General features: G+C 44.0%; 1 protein-coding gene across 1 annotated transcript in view; it reads right to left on the reverse strand.

The window, feature by feature from the left end:
* KLHL14 (kelch like family member 14) overlaps nucleotides 1-21781 on the reverse strand; it is a 180616-nt gene extending 158835 nt beyond the window's left edge. Inside the window, exon 1 of the mRNA XM_045510487.2 lies at nucleotides 21654-21781. The gene's annotated coding sequence lies outside the window, so the exon portion shown is untranslated. The remainder of the gene's footprint in view (nucleotides 1-21653) is intronic.
* Nucleotides 21782-22284: the final 503 nt, after the last annotated feature.

A 22284-nucleotide genomic window follows, 5' to 3' on the forward strand; every position in this document is an offset into this window, starting at 1 on the left:
TCTTTTGTTTCTGAGTGAGAATTCCTCTAATATATCTGGGTTCCAGAAGCCCTGTCTGTGCTTCCTCCCGGGGAAGAGATGGTGCAGGAAGCAGCTACACACATTCCCAGAGAAGTTGCTGCTGTGGAGTTTGGAGTTTGCTAGCGGATGAGGGATGGGGTGGCCAGTATTTGTTGTTGCTGTCAAAATAGAAATCAGTCTGCCCCTGAGCTGAACCTCACTCATCAGCAGTTGCACCATAAAGGATTTATTTTTGAGGTGATGGGTAGTCCTCAACCCTGGCCACACGTTAAAATCACCTTGAAGTTGTTTTAGAAAAACAGCACTGCCTGACCCGAATCCCAGGCATCCTGATTTAGTCGGTCTGCAGCGGGACGCAGGCATCTGCATTCTTTTTTGGTTAAGTTCCTTCATTGCTTTTATCTGAACTCAGGGCTGAGGACCACTAAGAGATCACGTGCGAGACTTAGCAGGCGAATGAAGAGAACTGTTGGGGCAGAATTTAGTGCTGCTGAAAGAAACCCTTCTGACTGCCCGTGACTTCTCGTACATGGGGCTGCCACCGCTGCTCACATTTCCCACTCTGCCCAGCAATCTGCATCTGTGATCCTGGCCTGGAGAGAGTGCGTGGAAGAAGAGCTTAGAAGTTCGTTTCTCCTTTCCTGCTGTGACTGGGGTGGCGGTGGGTCGGGGTACCGCTGCTGATGGACACGTGATTTGTAGCTTAGCTTATAATAAAGACAGAGGAGCAGCACACCTGATGTGAGTCTCAGCTATGGCCTGAGGCTGATTTCAGATTTTTCAGAGCCCGCTAAAACCGTGGGAGCTGTTTCGTCCTCCCACCTCTTGTTTCAGAGACGCTGTGTTTGCAGGCACCTTCCATCCCTTGTGCCTCCTGAGCTGAGATCCTCCAACTGACGTTGCTAAACTCTCAGAAACTCACAATGGAGGATGATGAGCTGGTATTTCAAACATGCAGAAGCCACCTGTATAAGCTTCCTTTTGCATATGGAAGTCTTGTCCATCCCTGGTCTGTGAGAGGCCCATGATGAAGAGGATGGTCCACCACGGCTCCCAGAGGGGTCACCTCCCTGCTCATGGGGACCGCCAGAACTTTTTACTTGACCCTTCTCTCTTTTGGGTAGTTTTGATGGTTGCCACAGGGAGGAAGGTGTTGAGGTGAGAGGCGGAGGCAGGGAGAGGAAAGATGTCTCAATCACAGAGTCTGCATTCACCCCACCAACCGTTGTACATTATTCTTCTGGGCATCTTTTTTTTTTTTTTTTCACTCCCTTCTTTCCATCTCCCTGGAGATGTCAGTTATTTTCTCCACAAGAGTGTTAGTGGTCACATTTACTGGGGGTGCTACAGAATCAGTGCTTCCTTAAAGATCAGAAAAAGGCTGAGTACTTACTGAGTCTAAGCCATGGGGGAAGAAAACGGAAGAGGAAGCATAGGGGCTCGTAGAAGAAAACAGCTTTGCCACATTTTCTCTCTCTCTTTAGAATCATCAAAGCTTTGCCAGAACTGAAAAGACTGGTATTTCTCTGTCCCTCGGCCTTATCTCTTCTCATTTTACACACCCTTTCTGACAGATTTCATCTACTTTCATTGTGTCAATTATCTTGGGCTTTTTTTTCCCCTCATGATTTCCAAATATATACCTTTTAGTTCACATTTCCCTTCCCAAGCTGCAGACCCATACAGTCACCTGACAACTGACCTCCTCACCTGCATTTCTCATCGGCATCTCGAAATTAGTATCTCATTAGCCTCCTCTCTCCCCAAACCTGCTTCTCTGCGTATCCTGTCTCAGAAAATGGAAAAAGTTGGACAACTCCTTCCAGCTGACAGTGCTCCAAAACAGGAGGATTTGCTTCCCTCTCTCTTGTCCCGTATCCACAACCAGCCAACCACCAAATTCCTAATTCCACTCCTTGAATATCTCTCAAATCCACCGACTGCGCCCAAGTCTTTTTTGGATGAACACTTTAAAGGGCCGAATAACACCCACTCACAAAGATGTCCACATCTTAACCCTCAGAACCCATGAGCATGTGACCCTGACACAGCCAAAGGGACTTTGCAGGTGCGATTAAGGGTTCTGAGAGAGGTTATCCTGGATTCTCCGGGTCAGCCCAATCCGTTCACAAGTCTTTATAAGAGGGAGGCAGGAGGGCCAGAGAGAGAAGACGTGATAACATAAGCAGAGGTTAAGAGTGAGGTGAGGTCATGAGCCAAGGAATGCAGGAAGCTTCTAGAAGCTGGAAAAGTCAAGGAAACGGGTTCTCCCCCTAGAACCTCCAGGAGCCATGCGGCCCTACTTAGCCATTTTGTGCTTTCAGTCACAAAGGTTGTGGTAATTTGTTACAGTAGCAACAGAAAGCTAATACAAGTCTGGACTGTTTTCCTTCTCCGCAGTCATGCCCCCTTCTCGCCTATTTCCAATGAGGTCACCAGGGGACGGGTTCGAAAACACAAATCTGATCACAGCCATTCCAAGCACAGGAATGCCTTGTGCTGGACAATCAATCTCTTTTTCTTATTTTTAGCTATTCCTCATCCACATTCCACAGCATGCCAGAACCCAAAATCCAGCAGCATGGGGTGTCTTCCCTTGACCATACACATCTTCATAGGGCATGAAACACACGCTCCCTTTTAGGACTAAACCTACAGCGATCACAAAATGACGCTTGTCCTCCAGCATCTGTGAGCAGGGAAAAGGAGCACTCGAAGCACGATCGCTCTCAGGGAGATGCAACCACAGTCTTGGGGTTTTATACCTTGTTTGGGGCCAAACCTTTGAGGACTGCTTTCCTCTCTGCTCCTCTTTCATCCATGAAGGGTGGGGTGAAGGGAGCCTGAGACTTGGGGTCCACATGGGAGCATGACCAGGAGATAAGTAACTGGGAGGGTAGTCCCTGTGTGGCTGAGAAGCTGGTGGGGGAGAGAAACAGACGGCAGGAGCTAAGGTGGTCTCTGTGCAGACTGCCATGGAAGAGCAGAGCCTAAAAGAAAGTCTTCCCCTGAGCATCTCTGCTAACCTGCATGCAGTTGATAACAGTAAGACGTTGTGGTGATGGACGGCTTAGGTCCATCCCCTCTTCCCTTACTGATACGAGAATATTAAGGAGACTCTTGTCTATCCTTCCTCCACCCCCATTTTTTTTTCTGCCTTGTAAGATCGGCATCCAAGGCCTTTAGACTTGTCTGCCTCCTGCTTATTATTCTCGAGTAGCCTCTCACCACTCCTCCACTTCTTCCATCCTCAAAAATCTATCAAATGTGCGATTCTCTCTCTTCCACAGTTTCAGGCTGGGTATCATGTTTTCTCATGCCCAGTCTGGCTTGTATATGATTTAGCAGTCCATGCCCAGCCCTACAGAGGGGGTTAGTATACTGTATTTTAATCATCTTTTTCTTTTCTGTCATTCTCACTAGACTTTAAACACCCCCCAAGGGTAGGGACTGTCGCCTTCGCATTGACATATCAAGCATGGCCCTATTACATGGGGAATGTTCACTAAATATTTTGCAGAATAAATGCATGAATGAATGAATGGAGACAGGCCAGGCTGTGGGAGGGGGGTAGGTATGGTGGCAGGCTGGGGAGAGGGCTCTAACATGCTAAATAGAGTGAAGGGAAAGGAGGCCTGGACCAACCATGTTCCTAGAAGAAGACCCTCTATACTTTGAACAAAGGTTGAGATCTAGCCTTCAAAGATTAAGTAATTTGTCGCTCTTCTCTGAAGTAATTTGATCCTCCCTTGCATGCCCTTGATTCACATGTGTCCTGTTTATCCTTTTAGTTAATGAGTGACTCAAGGACAGGGATTTATGCTTCATGCTGTCTTTGATGGTCTCCAGCAGTGTTACTGTGACTTGCTCACGGGACATATACAATGCTGGTTCACGATGAATGTGTTCAAGGCCCAGGAGAGACACTTCAACCAACCCTTATGCTTTGGGAGATCACCAGTCCCTTCTTAATCTTGATGCTTCTTTGAGACTGTCACACGTGAAACTTCTCTGTACCGTGGAGTTGCCTGGCAGGTCATACACCTTATGATTTCCACCGACAGAATTCCTGTAGCTCTTTCTTCATTGTTGGAAAGGGGAACAAAACATTTGTAGTCATTCTGATTGCTCTTCCTTGTGAAATGAAGTGGTCTTTATGTATTTTTTTTTCTGGTGCCCTAAACATCGAGATTTTCAAGAAGTATTATTAACATCAGTGCTATCACACTTAGTGACTGTAGTGCTTCACAATGCTGCGTACCTAGATACACCAAATGTTCCTGGCTGGATTATGTTTAATTGATAATAGATTGAAGGCTCTGACAAATTGTATGAAGACTAATAACAGCAAGTTCCTGCTTCTTGATTATTGTTTACAAGAGAGATTAGAGAGGACAAAGGATTTAGATTTTATTCCTTATTAGATGGAATACTTTTAGGAGAGAAAGAATATCATGGCTAGAAGAACTCGGCCCTACAAGCCCTGAGCTCTAGAAGAGGTTCCAGCACCGTTCAGCTGAGCAACTCTGGAACAACTGTCACTTCATTTCTCTTGGATTCTGTTTCCTTACTCTGAAATTAAAGTCCTGGCCCTTTCCCAGCTCTAACAATTCATGACGGAGGTGATCATAATGCAATGGATACAATCCTTATCCTGTATTAAAAGGGGAAGAAAACTGCACTAGATTGCTATGCCCAATGATGCTGTCTGAATAGACGACCATGGATAGTAAAATATAAGAGCCCTAGGACAACAGTGGGGCTGTAACACTCTCATGATAAAAGTGAAGCTACAATCCAAATGAGCTTCTGGAAAGAGGAGAGGGGTGTCTACTCAGAGAACAAAGGAAAGCCAGTTTCTCAGAATGATTTCCTGCAAGATGAGAAGCCTCTGGACTCAATATGCTATTGAGAACAGACTTTTAAATCAAAACGATGGATTCCCGTGTCAATCAGTGCACATCTTCTGACTTCACATGAACACTGCAAGGGCCACAATATGCTAGTTTCTCCCTCAAGCTCTGACTCCCTTAAATATTATTTAGTAGATGCAAATTGGTAATGCTCATAACAGTCTTGAACCTAAGTCTGCCACGATGCTCTCGTTCTTAATCTTTTCGCATTTGGCATTGTTGCGCTGATGCCCAAAGAAGACGTTCTTACATCTGAAAGTCAAGGTAGAGACGGAAGGAGCCCTCCAACACGCAGGGCAGATGGTGAGATGTCATGGCGAAGTCGATTCACCATCCACATGGGTTAGGTCTGATGCCGCTGAAGCTCTCTGTAAGAGCTATCAGGAAGACAAGGGTGCTTGGAAACTGCTCAGTGAGAGAGAAAATGTCAACACACATTGAAAAGAGCATTTCAAGGTCTTTGGTGGAAATTATTTTATCAGTGGGAGTGTTTTCAACTCCATCCCACAACTCCCAATCAGTGGCAATCTCAAAATCCCTCCAACTCTTTATGAGGTGAGGAAAGCCATCAAGCAGATGAAAAACAACAAGGCATCTGGAGCTGATGGCATCCCTGCTGAAATCTTCAAATCGGCTGAGGAAAATGCACACTATGGCTCCTCGCGCTCATCTTGAAGCTTGAGAACGATGAAGAAATTCCAGATGACATCAGTGATGCTGCAGTTGTGACCATTTTAAGGCAAGGACACAAAGATAATTGGAAAAAGAACACCCTCACTCTTCTCTCTCAGAAAAGTTCTTGCTGGGGGTGTCCATGTCACTTTTTGAAAGGCAATAATAGATAGATGAAAATTTATTATTATTTAACTTCAGTTGTTTGGTAGGAAACTTTCTCTTTTTTTGTTTGTTTCTTTTTAAAAAAATTATTTTGAATTGCACTGCAAGCAACTGCAGATACCCAGTGCATTGTTACTATTATTTTCATGAGTCTGATGATCTCTAGACATCTTTTAAAGCAATGTTTGCTTTATTCATCTTTCTGTCTCCATTGAATCTGCAAATAGGAGGTGCCTGACAGACGGTGAATAAATGAATGAATACTTGGATGTAATTAAGAGTAGGATTAGTTGCATACACATAATATTTAACTGATGAATGAGGGACAGTGTTGTCATCCTGCCTCAGGCTTGTCTGGCCACGATGTTAGAATAGCCGCACAGAAGATGAAGTCAGACTGCAGAAAGGCATTCATGGCTGTTTTCCTTGATTATCTGCAGGAACGAGGGCAGGCGGGAGAGAAGCCCGGAGAGACCAGAGAGCTTGAGATTTGTAAGGGACAGGAAAAGCTTGGATGTCAACCTTTACTTTGGCAGCAGCTGACCTAGTTTCCAATCAGAGCGTCCTCAGGACCACCGTGAGCAGTACTAACGGTGCTCAGGTTAATTGACTGGTCACCCCCAGATTTGGAGCCGAGCTCCCACTTGGCTATAAAGTTGGCATCTCTCTGCCCTACACTGGGGCCGGAGTCCCAACCAAACTGTCCCACGGCAGCTCTGCAGGGACTGGGGTGGGGACAACGTGGGTCCCCTCTCTGCTCCACAGACACAGAGATAATGCAGTGCACTGTGTTAATTAACACTTAAAGCTGATACAGACGAAAATAAACAAACGCGCACCCATTCTGGTTCCACTTCCAAGACCTCATCCCGAGACCGTAACACAGTTTGTTTTACGGCTTCCCTGGTCACGTGAGAGCCAGCATAATGAAACCTCTCTAATCTCTATTTTTCTAAAGTCTGTGTAGATACAGATGGCTCTGTTTTGGTCTTTGGGTTTTATTCTTATTTTGCCACAATTTTAACCTTTTATGTATCTCTTTCTGTGAGATATTCTCACTGTTTCCTCACTGCCTAGAGGCTCTGAGAGGCCTTTCATTTTCATTTTCTGATAGTTGTATCATATGGGTCTTCAGAATATTTGGGATTTTTTTTTTAAACAACAGAAGATGACAGCCATTGTTACTGGAGGATTCTGATCTGTAGGGATGCCGTTCTGTGATTCACGGGAAGGTTCCTATCAGCTCCACTTTTTAACAGGAGAGGTTGAAGGATAGATGTTCAGTTTTCAAAGTATCCATCATCAGTTGCACCTGGAAGGCTGCTAACAGCAGAGGGAGGACACGGGGGCATATCACTTCGACTATGTGTTTTACGTTTTGGGAAGAAAGAGAGACTATGAAGGAAGGGAGAGAGTCACAAAATAAAGAGAGCTGGATCTGACACAGGTTCTGCAAGAGAAAAAATCGGGACTATCGAGCCTCACATGCAGAGTCAAAATCAGAAAAAAAAAAAAAAAAGGACAATATATAAACAGCCTGCAAAACACAATACTTAGTCCCATCAATTTAGCGTAGTCTGAGTCCCAGCTTCCAGCTGCGATAAAAGAATAGACAAATACAAAAATGACTGAAGCATCCCCCACGTTTGCTTAAGTGAGGTAAGCAGCCCAGAGGAGGGATTTGAAAGAGGACTCTGCATTGTTCTTGGAGTCACTCAAGCATAGGAAGGGTGGAATTCCATCTGTTCAGTTCAGTTCAGTTCAGTGAACTGGGTCACTTTTAATGGTTCACTAAATTCTGACTATCTAAAAATTACAGTTAATGTGTTTTAAAAATCTCGGGCTTCATGACAGGAACACCTTATTACTTGTTCTTCCTTGCCCTTGGGTGGATCACCTCTGAGGATGGGTAAACCGAAGCACCTTTCCTGAGATGGGGGAATTGGGTCATTGAATCCCACGTCAGGTCCCACCAGTGTCTCTCCATTAAAAACAAAAGACAAAACCCATTTTATACCCCTTCCTGGACCTTCTCCCTGACTGGAGTTTGCAGGCTGGGGTGACTATTTCTCACTCACGTGAGATCGATCTGGGAACGTCCTCTCTGAGTTAGAGAGAGGAGGCAAGCAGAGACCTAGGAAAGCAGAAAAGCTATTAGAGAAAAATAATTACAGGAGGGAAACATCATAATTCACGTTTCAGGGGTAAGTTTGAAAGTCTCAAAGCACAGGATGCTCTCAGGAAGTAATCCTGGCCTTTGGCTTTTCAAGGAGGTGGTTTGTATCCAATTTCACTTGATGTAAACATTTCCCAGTCTTCTAAGGAGCTGTGTTGCCTCGTGGGTAAACCTAAAAAAATAGGAGAACTGTGTCCCCTGGATTTGTGGTAAGTGTGTTGGTTTTTCTCTGCATAACAAAACAAGCCTCCTACCACATAACCAAGATACTTTGTATCATGGGTGTTCTATTAGGGGAGAGGGTGATTGAGCTATGAAAGAAATGCCTTTACAGAAAAGATGAAAATGTCAGGAATTAGAATGAGAAAAGGGGAGTGGATTTTGTGCTACCATTGGACTTGGGTAACCTTGTTTAACTCTCTATGTCATTCTGCATATTAAAAATATATCTTTCCCCTCCTGGCTGTGGTCTCAGTGGCCTGTAGGTGCCAGGTCCTGCTTGATGTGCCGATGTGACAAATCATCGGGACAAGAAGAGCAGGTGTTGAAAGCCACACCTGAAGTTTTCAAATAGGAAATGACACAGAATGAGACCGAAGACATCTGCAAGTCTAAAAATAACTCTTCTTCCAAATACTGTTTAAAAAAATATATATATATTAGAAATAAATACACTGATATTGGGACCACAGCTACTGAATAATGATGATGATCAATGCTGATGCTAGGTTTATTTTCCTACTCAAACATAACTAGCTTAGAGCTATTTGTTCACGATGAAATTCAGTTTTTGGAGGGTTAGATACACGTGGGAAGATCCCCATTTGATTCTTGATGGCACAGGTGTCTTTCTGAAGCGTGACAAGTGTGTTCTCTTCTTGTCTTAAGGGCCAAAGCACAGAGAGAGCTCTGTGTAGATGTGGACGCCTCTTCTCCTGTATCTGCACAGGGCGGAGACACGCAGTGGTTTGGAGATGTAGGCTCAGTCTTTCGGGGAAGGGACTGCCCCCACCTCTCACCTCCCTTTGCACAGTTTTCACACCTGCCAGCTTGGGAGGGCACGCCCACGTACCCCTAGAAATGGCCCACAGACCTCCAAGCAAGAGCTATGCATGACTGTGGTCTCTACTCCAGCCTATTTCTTCCCACAATCCCCACTGGGACTAGTTGCAGTAGAGAACGTGGCTAACGGCCTCTCTCCTGTGACCTGATTACTTCTTAACTACTCTCCCTGGCTCTGCCCCTGACTGCTCTGACTTTCATCATGGTGAAATGTTAATGTAACGGAATCCCTCCTCTGCTTACAAGTCTCTGTAGCCCCCCATTGCCCGAAGTGATACAGGAAAATGGGGTGCAAGAGGATGGCCATGTCCCAGGTCCCAGGTGAGTCCCAGGGATGTGCACCATCAAGTAAGGGTTCTTGGCTTCACGCAGGGAAGAGTTCAAGAGTGAGCCATAGTTGAGTAAATGCAGATTCATTCAGAGAGCTACACACTGCATAGACAGAGTGCAGGCCGACTCAGAAGGCAAGGGAAAGGCCATGAGGTACAAGGTTGGGTGCTAGGTTTAAAATAAAGGTAGATACATACTCCATAGACAGAGTGCAAGCTGTCTCAGTCAGAAGAAAAGAGTGGCCATGAGATGTGGGGATGTAGTTTTTATGGCTCAGTAACTTCATATGCTCACAAGTGGGAGGATTATTCCAACTACTTTGGGGGAAGGGGCAGGGATGCTTAGGAATCGGGCTACCGCCCACTTTGTGACCTTTTATGGTTAGCCTCGAACTGTCATGGTGCCTGTGGCAGTGTCATTTGCCACGCTAATATATTGCAATGAGTGTATAATGAAGCTCAAGGTCTCCTGGAAGTCAGATCTCCCGCCATTTGGGGCCTCAAGGTCTACTGAGAGTTGAATTTTCACCATCTTGGTGCTAGTTGCCGTGTCATTCCTTTAACGGCTGTGCCCTGCCCCCTTCCCTCCTGTCTCAATAGGACAAAGCAAACTTTCCTTAGCAGACGTGCATCTCACCGCAATAATATTATTCCAGGTTTCTGTCCAGACTCACGACCATTTGTTAAATTTTTGCTTATCCTTCAAGGCCCAGCTCGAAAGTGTCCTCTTTTGAAGGTTTCTCTGATCACTCCACTCAACTCTTCCAACCTCTTCCATACCATGGATACTTCCACGGGAGCAGCTGTCTCGGGGTTAATGATGTGACCATCTCTCTTCCTTTTTTCCCATCTAGACTGGGTCACAATCAAAACCAAGGATGTACCCACGTCTGGCAGAGTTTTGGATGATTGTTGAAAGAGATGTTTCATTGAATGAGAATTTCTGTTTTTTAACGGGGTCTGCTCTGTTTTCTGTCTCAGCTATCCGATTTAATGCAGTTCAAAGGTATTCTTCACATTTTGATTATTCCCTTTTCTGTTAATTTCTTTCCTAATATTTATAAACATGAGTTTATTTGAACATGAACTTGTTTATTGATTCCATCAGTAGAATATGAATTCCATACAGCCAAGAATGTCATCTTTTTTGTGTGTGTACTGTATCTCCCATTCCTGGCTCTGTGCCTGCTTAGCAAACATTTGTTGAATAAAACAGCAAATGAATTAATGAATTCTCTGGCACAGGATATTGTGCTTACAAATACCTCCAATTTTTTCCCAATAGTGACCAAACCTATTGCTTTTCCCCTTATTCACTTTCTTCTTGATATTGGTGATTCTTTCCTATAGTTTCCCCATTATTTAAAACTATAAAATCTTGTGACAAGGATAGGAAAAAAAATGAGTGGGGAATTTATAAAGAACCCCTTTTACATGTTGACTACGGAATCCTCCTGTGAATGGCTGAGCTCCCTCAATTCATGCACCAGTGGTTCCCCCTTCTCCTGCCTCCCGCTCCTTCTTTTTCCTACTCACAGGTCTGCCCAAAGCTGCTGGCTAAGCCGCCTCGGATACAAAGGGGAATTAATACTGCAGGTCATTTAGAATTCAGTGCCCACTTCACTGTGACGTCTCCAAGAATCAGGGCAGGGTTTTAACCCTGGTTGCAGGTGGAAATCTTAATAGATTTGGACTTAAACGCATCATAATCAGTCTGTTTTACGAATTGTTATCTAATGTTACTGTGAAAATTGAAACGAGCGAATAGGAGTCCTGAATTTTTGTCTTCCACCATAGCTGTCCGTTATAATAGTAGGTTTAAGTGGAGAGAGAGTTAGGATGTTACACTGAGGTGTGTTTGTGTGTGGGGGGGTGTAACTGCATGCATGTCCAGGGATGCCCCCCAGTCAGGTGAGGGGCCTAATGCATTTCGTAGACACTTAGCTGTCTGAGTTAAGGGGCTCCTGTAAGTGTGCATGCCACCAGAAAGAAGAGGCCCACCAGCACTTCTGTCCCTTCTAGTGCCGTGCCACCAGTCCCCTAGTGGCTCTCCAGATAATGGATTCTGCCACCAGCATACTGTCCATCGCATTCCAGAAGCAGCAACAACTCAAAACCAGGAAATATGAAGGCACAGAGAAATCTCACTTAGTGTTGGCTCGAGTTATTTTACTTTTACAAGCTTAAAGTTTCTTTACTGAAGCTACCTGCACAGTCAGAGGGGATTAAGCCACGTGTAAAGTGTTCATCACCAGAAATGAGCACGTGACAAGTTAGGGCAGCGGTCATGATCGGTGTGACCACTAGTCCTGTGTGGAGAATACACCTGAGGTGTCTTTTTCTCTTCTTCGTATGTTATCTCATTGAAAATTAACAAACACCAGACTCCAGAATTTGAAGCTACTCTCTAGTGGCTACGAGTACAGATTCCGGAACCAGTCTCCTTCTTAACTCCCTGGGTGGGTAAATTTAGGCAAATGATTTAGCCTCTTTGAGATTCAGTCTCCTCACTGTTCTTAAGAGCGTGGAATAGTGCACGTGGCAAACATGTAACACCGGGAAGCAGTCATTCATAGTACGCTTGTTAATGAGGTCCCTTGGGGGGCAAAAAAGGGGGGACCGCACTGTATAAAAATACTATATAACTTCCTAGAAAATCTCCCAGACTTACACAGCACAAGGAGGCCGGCTGTCCTCTGGTTCATTCCAAATTTCCAGGAGACTCTTCACCCCACTCCCAGGCTGCCACTTCTTCCCATTTAACCCTTCTTTCCCCAGGCCACACACTTGAGAATGCGTAAACTAGCCTCATCCTCCCCGCCTTCTCCCTCCCTCCTGAGGGGCAGAGCAACTCAATCAAGCAAATGACAAACAAGTAACTCCTTCCATGTGAGGGCCCTTGTTTTGTCCCTCTCAGTCACAGACCATCTATCCACGGGAGAAGAATGAAGAGGGAGAGGAGGAGATGGTGACGAAGAAGGTTGAGGAGCCGGCAGATGGTGGTGGGATGGATGGTGGACAGCGAACGAGGGTGGGGAGCTCAAAGGAGGGAAAACTAGGAACCCATGTTGAAATACGATTAATCCACAGTACTGAGCAAAAGTGAAGACGCTGACAGAAAACCCATAAGTCAAGGGTTTTTTTTAAAAATCAGAAATGTTTTATACAATTGGAAGTAGGGAGGAAGGTAGTTAGAATGAGTGTCTGGCAAGGCAGAGGGGGACGGGAGAGACACAGTCCCACATGGATGCTTCACCTGCAAAAGGTCACCTCTGTGTGTGCATTTGGTGGCCTCCTTTAAAAAGGAAAATGTAAATTTGTTTTACAGAATTTATTGTTGGGTATGAGCTTTGGGATCAAAAAGCACTCTTACCCATTGTTACTGCTATTGTCAAAAGCCCCGTGAAGTCATTAACTGAGTCAGAATCCTCTGTTTTGTTAACAATGGCACATACCTCACAGAATACCTTGGAGGCAGGTGGGTAGCTTGACCGACAGTGACAGATACCCGCACCTGGGTACCAAGAACTGTGCTACTTGTTCAAAGTCATGCAAGGAGGAAGGCTGTAAGTGGTGAATGTGTCATATCCTAGAAGAAGAGACAAGCTCATTTCCTTGTCAGTGGATCTGAATATCCCTGGAAGTGAGACATGGTAAGGTTTGTATATGTTTTTGTTTTTCATAGATTTTACTCTCTGTCCTTAACAAAGAGAAGGAAACTGTAGGTTTATCCTTCCCTCAGCAGCTGTAAACGTGACCTCCTAGGAAAAGCCAAAAGGACAATTCTTTTTTTTTTTTTTAATGATTGGGAAGTAGGAAGTTTGACAGCTTCTGAAAATAAATGCCTGTATTCCGTTTTCTAGCAGGCTGTTGTGGTCCGTCTTCTGTCTGGGAACTGGATAAAAACATCAATGAATACTCCAAAGGTCAGAATTTCCGAACTGCTGCCCAACTGTATTGTCACCAAGTATTAATGACTCTCTCACTCGGTCTCTTTTTTTAAGAGGCCTGGTCATGTCCAGGGGAATGCCAGGTACATTTTTCTTAATGTATGAGCACAAGTTACACATAACAACCTCACAACACAATGCTGCCTCTTTAATGCTAATCTATTCTTTGCAATCTACTAGATACATGTAGAGTCACTGGTGTGTATCAAGAGAGCAAAATCAGATTCTGAAAATATCTGAAAGGATGCACTAGAGTGTACATAATAATGTATTTTAATCTGCCAGGCCTTAAAATTAATCATGAATTCCCACAGAGATTTTAATAATTTTGAGATGATGGTTTTTTTTTTTTTTTTAGAGAGTAATATTCTTGGACAGAGTTTTCTAAATGCTGAACGGGGGAAAAAAAAAGTAGGTGGGGGAGGGGAGAACGGGCCAATTTCTCACTTGCCATGGCATGGGAGAAAGAAACATTAGGGGAACGTGTTTTCTTTTGGTTCTAACTAAAAAGCAAGGTAGGTGTTTCAAAGAGAGGCTTTATCACGCCATAAAAGCTGGCAAATCACAGGAAGTTTATTTGGGGTAATAATGTACATTTGCTAAGCAGTGGGAATAGTCCTGAAGGGAAGAAGTCCACTCTGGTGATGGGGCGAATGCCTCTGAGGCATCAGCACATGGCTGTCAGCAGTTTTCAGAGTCACACAGGAGGGAAACCTTGGTCATCAAACTGCACTAGACTCTAGCAATAGTAACCAGACTATTTATCGCCCAGACAGGGACTTTTGAGAGGGAGAATAAAGGTGAAAAATCACACAGGGACATAGGCTTACCCTAGTTCAAGGGCACGTAGCAGTGGTCAGCGGGGTGGACATGTGCATTTCCGGATTTAGCATCGTCCTTGCCTTTCAAAGAGGGCTGATCGCGTACACCTCCTCGCCTCATCAAAGGCTGTGACGGTAAAAGCCTTTTAGGCTCTTTCAACTTTATCCAACAAACATACTATGTGGACTTATAAATATAGAGCATTCTTTTTCCCTGAAAAATAAATAACTAGAAATATTATGCTCTAGCCTGATGATTGTTCCAGGATTTTCAGGGTACTACAAAGAAATTAGCTCTCATAGGATATGTTGGACTTTCTATAATCTTTTTAACTCTCCATGAAATACCCCATTGCAGTGTCCAGATGCAGGGGGAAGTGACTTGCTTCTGGGGCTGACCAAGTACTTGGTAATACTCCCTGAAATGCGGTCGTCAGAATACGTCTTGGTCCTTCTTCCTCCCATCCGTTAAAACCTCCTCGTGTCCCCATCTGAAACATTATTTAAGCACTGGAGTAGAGAGTGTGGTTTGTCAGAAGGAGTTGAAATGCTGAGATTGACCTCCTTATTTTGGGAGGAACAAAATAATGTTCATCCTTCTTGGTCTGTGTATGTATGAAGTGTGCTCAGAAAATTTAAGTGATGGAAGTTACACAAGAGGGAAGGAGGCAGAGATAGGAGAAGGTCCAGGGAACAGACCTGTAATTACAAAGACAGGAAGTAGAATTTTACCTGAACTACATGACTGTCAAATAATTTGCAGGCTGGTCAAATCATAAATCTCACTAGTGTGTGCTCCTGAAAAACTATTTTATTACTCTGGATGGGTGATGGAATAACATTTGGAGATGTTAATTTTGGTTTACTCACCAATTCCCTTCCAAATTTCCCACCTTTCTCTCTCCCATTGGGTCACTGACATTCATTGCCTCAAGGGATATGTATTGAATGGCGTACAATAGTACAATAGGACCTGAAAGAACAGTAAGTAAACAAATGAAAAGCCTGATTATTCAGACCCTTAGGGTAGAGAAAATTCTTTTTAGTTTGGAAAGAGTTGCTAGTGCGAGCTTAGCTTGTCCCAGAAGGATGTTTAGCTCTGTCCTTATGAAAGGGCCCTTTGCTTGCTACAGGCAGGGGGCCTGAGGTGAGGGTTGCCGAGAAGCAACGAGCAACCCAGGCAGACCACTTGGGGAAGTCCTCCATGGCCCCAGGCAAGAGTGGTGGAAACAAACAAACAACAAATGGCTGCCAGGAAATCCACACACACACTGAGCCACCCAGAGAGGTGCAGGACAGCGTCCCGGTTTCTGTGCTTCTACGAGGGGTGTGGAATGCCACCAGGAAGGCTGGTGGGAAGCTCAGGAGCCCTGGGGCTCAGATGACGGGTCGCAAAGTGACCACCAGAAGCTGAAGAATAGTGGCTATGTCGGGCCCCGAAATATCTCCATGCAGCAAAATGACCAGAGACAAGATAGCATGGGGACTTCTCCCTGAGAACTTGCAGAGAGTGAAGAATTCCCAAATTCTCATAAATCCCCTGTGAATTTTCATGCCGCTCGAGGAAGAAAGGGAGCATTGACGGGCTTATGAATGGACTGAGTTTTCCCTAATGAGACTGAGACAACCCTGAGGGGTTGGAAAAAAAGTCCTGGGTTGACCTGAACTGAGAGCTATATAGCAAATGTCCTTAATTAAGTGAAATGCGGGTTTTAAATTGGGATTTTATGGACATATAGAAAAGAGCAAAGAAGTTCCCCATTTTCCACACCTGAGTATTTGCTTGTGCCATATCCAACCCACTGCACCAGAATTCTTATTACTCAGCATTTTCCTCATTGTTTAACAGGCACCATGTAAATTTCTTTTCATTGCATAAATGGGATGAAAATACTCCAGTCCCTCAAAAACAAACCAACAGAACACAGCACAGCAAAACGAAGGAAGTCATCGGTAACAAGTACGTGAATGTCAAGTGGAATACTTGTCTTAGAGGTTCAGAGAGCTCTTCCGGGAGAGGGGTTGTTAACCAACGCCAGCCCTCACTGGCAACAGGAAAAGGAAGATTGAAGCTCTGCACAAGGGCACTCATCCTGAGGCTGCCGCTGTGCTACGCTACCCAAAGGAGAGTGAGACTGGAATTCCTGAAGCTCTTTAAAAATGGGACAGACTAGAAGCGACCTAAAAGTCACTTACATAATCCTGCTTAGAAAGAGGGGAATGATGATTTGTTGATTTCTTTTTCTCAAGAAATACAGCTGCACTTCTAGGATATGGTTTTAAACCTAATCAGAGGTCCAATTTATATTTTAGAACAAGAGCTACAGCTTCCCCTGAACATTTATACTAATTTTGATCAATATTGTGTGTTTGATAACACTCCTGGCATGTAAAGCGAAAAGTGCCACGTGCCCTGTAGGGAGCCCTTTATTTCTAGTGACATATATTGGAGTTATTCTTCTTTGTTCATGTGATTTACCTTCAAAAATCTATTGAATGTGCCCCCAGAGAAGTACAGATGGCTGTTTTAATAATCACGTTGGTATTTGGGTGGAATGGAGTGGGATAGCACTGAAAGGACTTGCAGGGAATATTGTTCCTGGGTCTCTGGTTCCACCAGCCTGTGTATAGTATTTAAAGCGCAGTAGAATGGTGGGAGTTTGCAGAATAAAGTTAGCAACTCCATTCCCATAAATAATGATCTTGTATCCTCCTTCTGAGCTTGGAGAGCCCTTAGATCATATCAGAAATGGCACAATATGCTGCTAGGTCAACAGATGGCAGGGTTCCTCTGTCTCTGTCTCTCTCCCACCAAGGGCAGCAGGGGTTTACCTGGATCATTTGACTGTCTGCTATCCAGTGATGGCCTTGGTAGAGCTGGTATCCAGGTCTTCAAATTCTGCTTCTGACCCTACGGATTCTGTGCTATTAGAAAATGCTGGTGAACGCAGATAACCCTTTGGCTTGGCCCTCACTGGCAACATATCTACCATTGTAAGACTGTGGAAACAATGGAGAACTGGATTCTTTAAGTGTAGTGTGAAATATCAAGTGGTAGGGTAACTGTCTATTTTAATGTCTCTTGCTAATAATACTCTTTGGGCTCTCCACATCAACCATGACTGCGTGGATCTTATACCGCACTTTTAGAAGCTATATACTTTCATGTAACTTTCAATACACTAAAGATATTATGCCCATTGTGCAGATGAGAAAACTGAGGTCTAGCAAGCTGAAATAACTTGCTCAAAATCCCACGGACATAGAGTAAGGCAAAGACCTGAAATTAGGTGGGTTCATCACAAGGTCTATGCTTTCTTTCCAGTCATGAGGCTTTCCCAGCGTAGAAGCTACTCACTGATATTTTTTAACTTATAAAGGATGGTAAAGTTTAGTTGTGGCCTGATTAATGTGGTAGCTAACTTTCTGAGGTAGCATGGGCAGTCTTACCCAGTTTACTATTACTGAGATCTTTTAGTTCCTGTGAGTAATAGTGAGACTTGCTTCACCAAGACACAGAGCATCTCAGACAAGACTGGGGCAGAGTCAGAAAAGGAATCCTGGCCCCCGAGTCTCCTGTTTACTGCATCATCTCTGGTTTACATTGTCTGAAATGCGCTTCCTTTAAATTCACTTCTGTTAGCCTAGGTCATTGTGTGGGGACAATTAATCTTCCCAGGTACACCTCAGCATTTTCCAGCCACCTTCAAAAACCAACCTTGTAATATTTTAATTGAACCACATCATTTGTGTCTCTAACACTGATATGGATTTTACACAGCTGTTTACACTAATATGTGTTAAAATGCCTAATTACCACTACGATCACAGCCAGGCTCAGTAATCTTGCCAGCTCTTAAATATATAGTTGTGTCTTCATCAAACACAAACGGCGGTGAGCACCCTAAACTCTCGCAATTTGTAAACTGGATTAAGGGCAATAAATGCAACCCTTCAAACAAGAACACAGAATTTTGCATATTTCATGCTCATCTGCTCATCTGTTTGTTTTGTTGTTGTTTCCCAGATTTTCAAAAATGCTTGTTGATAAAATGAGGTCAGAATTTGCAATGAGGTGGGTGTTTATAGTGGGATTGAGGGAAAGGCTTGAGAGGGCCTGTGAAAGGCTGTGTGTTATGTCTATAATAGCATTTTTATGTATGACCCAATAAACTAATATTAAATTGTTGGCTGACAATTCTTTAGCCAATTGAATAAACTTGTTATTGCTTATTTTTAGCAGGTATTTGAGCACCTACTTAGGAACTACGATAAGAGCTGGTAATTTCAGTATAACATCAGGAGAGTTAGAGTACCACATGTGTAAGTGTCTCTGGGACACAGAGGAGGAGGGGCTGTCTGCCCTGAGAGTCCAGGAAGACTACAAAAATATGTTTGCACTGGAGAAATGGAGGATTTTCAAGGAGGGGAAAGATAGACAAGAAATAGAAAAAAGCCATTATAGTCACCAATCAGGTGGAAAAGAGCATGGCAAGTTCTGGAAGCTACAGCGGCTCAGTATGGCTGGGGAGGAGAGAGCTGCTGGTGGAAACCTAGGAGACGCAACATTAGGGACATTGCTGTAAACCCTGTAGATGACGTCATGTCTCATAATAGTAAGAGTCTATGTTGGATATAATACACCAAGAAAAGAGAGCTTACTGGAGAGCTGTCATGTGACCCTTGGGAGTTTTGTCAGTGGCCACTCAACTCATCTTCAAAGAAATACGTGCCCCCAACATGTAACCAGCTTAGACTATGGAAGCCTACGTGGTCCATGGACACCAGCAGGGAATCCTTCAGTTTCTCTCTTCTCATAGGCTGATTTATTGATTGAGTCATGTACTCATTCTTGCACTGATTCAATAAATGTCTACTTAGCCCCTACAATATTTCAGTATTTGTGCTAGTCACTGAGGAAATGACAGGGATGCTCCCTTCTGTCTGAGAATAAAAGATGATGGAAAAAAGGCATCAGGAGATTTGGCAAGGAATGAGGATGATCACATCGCCCTCACTTATTTCATCAATAGAAACATGCCACTTTCCTGACGTTAGAGTGTCTCTAATTTTACCTTCCATTCACCTCATTTAAGAGAATTTTTTATATTGAACTTCCATTTATCTAGAATTTAAATACATGTAAGACTAAAATAACTTGGATTTTTAAAAAGGGTTTCATTGTAGAATGGGGGAAAATGGTAAGGAGTCAGGGATTTAGTCAAAATTGAAACTTAAAAAAGACATCCTAAAATTACTGTATATTCAATTCATTTCTTACATCTTCATCATCTAAATACTGCACAATAAACATGTGTTTGGAATGGAGACCACTAAGACACATCAAGTGCATTTCCAAGTCAACAAAGGCTGAATTATGAATAATATAACTTTTGGACACGCACACACACACATACACATACCTGTAACTTCCATTAAGGGCAGAGATAATGTTTGTCTTGTCCACAGCTGAATCCCTAGTGTCTGGCATGTCATGTACTCGATAAATAAGTTATTAAATGCATGATTGTTCATGGTAATTACCAGTTGTGGTAGATTATCTTATTGTTCCCAATTCTGCTCTCTCTAGCCACACCTTTTGCCGCGTGCCTCTGTAATCTCTCCCGCCCCAGTGACGTTGGTCTTGGCCACGTGATTTCTTTTTGCTGATGGAAGGTGGCTGGGAGGGACGGTGAGGTAATGTTGAGCTGCACTCTTAGGGGACGTCACTGTTTCCGCTCCGCTTCACGCGCTTCCGTCCTGGACGTGACGTGCATCTCTGCCAGTCCTGTAACTGGCAGCTTCTACGCATTCAGCAGATGCAGCGTGAGCCACCTCTTTCTTTTTAACTACAGATGTAACAGGTACATGTCATGAAGCTTGGGGAGTCTATCTTACTGGTGAAGACTATATGAGATACCTTGGTGAGGACAACCTGAGCAGATCCTGAGTTGAGGATTTGGATGCAGGGAGTTTACTGGGAGGTGATCCCTGGAAGTAGTCTTGATACAGCAGGAAGGAAACAGAGAAGTAGGAAAAGTAATACACATGCACTATTGATTGGTTCTTGCTGTGGGCAAGTAGGTCTTAACCCCACGGATGGCCCTCTGAAGAAATGGAGAGGGTGCACCCCAGAATTCTCTCTCCAGAACATGGGATGCTGGGGCACATATCCACTGATGCCTATGTCTCATTAGTTAAAGGTTCTAGCCTGCCCCCCAGATATTATTCCCCCACCCGACCCCCACACTTCCTGGCCATGACCTTTTTGTATGGCTTTAGAGAAAGTCCCCAGTTAGAAAAGGGGAGAGAAGTCACTGCTTGGGTTTGAGGAAGGGTGGTGGCAGAATAAATGCGTGAAAGTGTCTATAGCAGCTGCTCTGAAATCAAAGGTGAGCCAGGTGGATGTGATGTGGGTCACAAAAAGTGTCGGCTCTGAGATGATGTTGACGCAAAGTGCGTTGTGGATCATCCAGTTCTAAACAAATGTTATTGGTTATTAATCGTGGAAAGTCCAAAAGTTCTTGTTTATAATAAAACATCAAATAATATGACTCACCCTAATTAGTAATATCTGTGATACTACGGTACAGGGTTATCCAGTCATTTGTTTGCAAAAGGCCAGAGATTGGGTGACTTTTCATATACCCAGTGCTACTTCCCTGCCCTGCTTTTTTCCTTTCCGAGAACCACTATCTAGTTATCATTGCTGTTAACACACTCCACACACACACACACACACACACACACCCAGATACACATCAGTAATTTATGCACTTTCTTACTACGCCCAGATATCTTTACTCCAACAAGTGTGTGAAAAACCCAGATGGGAGCAGAGAAAGAGAATGGAGAATATGCAGTCTTTTCTACGCTTCCTGTAGGTTGTGAAGCAGGAGGTTGATACTGAGAAATGAATAAAACACTCTTTGTAGAACTGCTCTCTTAAAAGAATGTCCCGGAACCCCACACACTTGCTACAACTCAGCGACCAACTCACAACATGTCCAGGCTGTACTTAAACTGCACTGCCGTAGTTCAGAGTCTAGGCCTCTCATACGCTAACATGTATGATTATATAATCATCAAGGAATATCTAGTAACTGCTCAAAGTGTTCTGTGGTTCTCTCATTCCAAAGGAAGCAGAATCACAAGAGTCTACGTGGAAGGCCCATAGAGGAGGGTGATTCTTATGGAATGAATCCAACATGACACCTCTCTGGGGAAAGACATCACTCAGCTGTAAAGATCACCGTGACCCCTGCTTTACATTCCATCAAGAAATTGTTAAGTCCATCAGCTTAGTTACCCTTTAGCCTTGTGTGGGCATTAACTCAGAGCTACTGAAAGATCAGCGTGACCAGAAAATGTTTAGCTCCAGATGCTCATTTCCTTAAAATAAAATATCCTGAATCTCATCGGCTAAAAAGAACGAAACTCTCCACTGTCTCTACATTAAACAAGCACTGTTAGAGTCGGTCTGCTGTTCTGATAAGTAACTCTCCAGTATCAATGGCTTGCTATAATGAAAGAACGTTTCTTACCCCTGTCCGTCCATTGGATCTGGGTGGGTTGGTGGGTTGCCTGTCTATGCTGCCATCCAAGGAGCCAGGCTTTTCTCATCACGAGGGTCACTTTCATTTGGTCTTCTGATGATCCTCTCACTCCAGCTAATGGGCAAGGAAGAGAAAGAGGATTATCAGGTGGGCCTGGAAGTAGCTCATGTCACTTCCACTCATTTCCCTTTGGTGAGAACTTAAGTCATATTGCCATACCTAACTGGAAAAGAGGCTGAAAGCTGCAGCCTAACTGAATGCCTAGGAGGTAGAGGAGAATTCAGACATGGGTGAGATCTGCTAAATAAAGCACAGAAATGTGGGGCCTCATTGAACTATGAAACAGCAATAGGAGGCTTCACTTTCTTTGTGGGACAGTATTATAATCAGAATTCTCATCGCCAAAGACAGGCAAGGTTGTAAGCTTCATCTCTTATGTAAGATGCTCTACTCTGGACAGGTAGACAATTTCTTCTCTTGTGAAGACATCTCCCATTTCTGGTTTTGTCCTGTCGCCTCTGGTCCTGCTTTGGTATTGCAGATGGAGCAGAAGATGAAGACAACTCAGGCTCACGGTTGGCCTCCTGATAATCAGAGAGCTGCTGCCACGGTCACTGCT

The sequence above is a fragment of the Camelus bactrianus genome, chromosome 24, assembly GCF_048773025.1.
Source record: "Camelus bactrianus isolate YW-2024 breed Bactrian camel chromosome 24, ASM4877302v1, whole genome shotgun sequence".
NCBI lineage: Eukaryota > Metazoa > Chordata > Mammalia > Artiodactyla > Camelidae > Camelus > Camelus bactrianus.